This window comes from Petaurus breviceps, unplaced genomic scaffold (assembly GCF_028583685.1).
Source record: "Petaurus breviceps papuanus isolate PSGF00001 unplaced genomic scaffold, PetGlider_PUasm1.0 208, whole genome shotgun sequence".
Lineage (NCBI taxonomy): Eukaryota > Metazoa > Chordata > Mammalia > Diprotodontia > Petauridae > Petaurus > Petaurus breviceps.
In genome coordinates this window covers 3,341,566-3,342,247 of record NW_027185852.1, presented here as the reverse complement: position 1 = coordinate 3,342,247, position 682 = coordinate 3,341,566, and the positions used below count along the sequence as shown (strand labels likewise).

Genomic DNA, 682 nt, shown 5'->3' with positions numbered 1-682 from the left:
AGTAATTTGATTATAATAAAGAAAATATCCCAATAAAGTTATGTCCCCATGCCACCGGCTGTGGTCTAATCCCTGCCTGCGGGGCTTGTCAGTGTTATAAATGAGCTCAATATCCAAGGGAATCTGGGAGGAAGAACTAAATAAATAGTACCTCTAGTGCAGGGGGAAAGTAACCTGAGGCCATTCCCCCACATGCGCTCTCCAAGGAGGGCTCCACTCTATGCTTCATGGACAACATAAAAGCGATCCCTGGGACACGCGCTCTGCCCCTTTCCTTCACAGTTAAAGTACTTGGGACATCACCTTAGTCTAAGAAGGAGCCGTGTCTCAGGCCAGAGCAGGGTGGGCAGAGCAGGGCGCCCAGATCCGGGCGGCCAGCCTCCCAGAGGGGGGTGGGCAGAACAGGGAGGGCAGAGCGGGGTGGCTGTGCTCCCAGAGCCTGGAGACCGTGCGCCCAGGGCGGGGCGGGCAGAGCCCCCTGGCCCTGCACCCATTCTCTGTGAGCTCCATGGCGCGGTCTCCACTCCTGCCCTCCAACTCTCCAAACCAGTCCTTTGGCCTCCACATTTACTATCCCTTTGAAAACTCACTGGGGCACGCCCAGGGGAGCCAGGGTAGGGGGAAACAGGAGGGCTGGGGGGGGGGGGGGGTTGGGAGGGGTGCAGAGCACAGGCAGCACCAG

General features: G+C 58.4%; 1 protein-coding gene across 1 annotated transcript in view; it reads right to left on the bottom strand.

Moving 5' to 3' along the window:
* LOC138165236 (neuronal growth regulator 1) overlaps positions 1-682 on the bottom strand; it is a 1,124,289-nt gene that overhangs the window by 944,482 nt on the left and 179,125 nt on the right. The gene's annotated exons all lie outside the window — the stretch shown is intronic.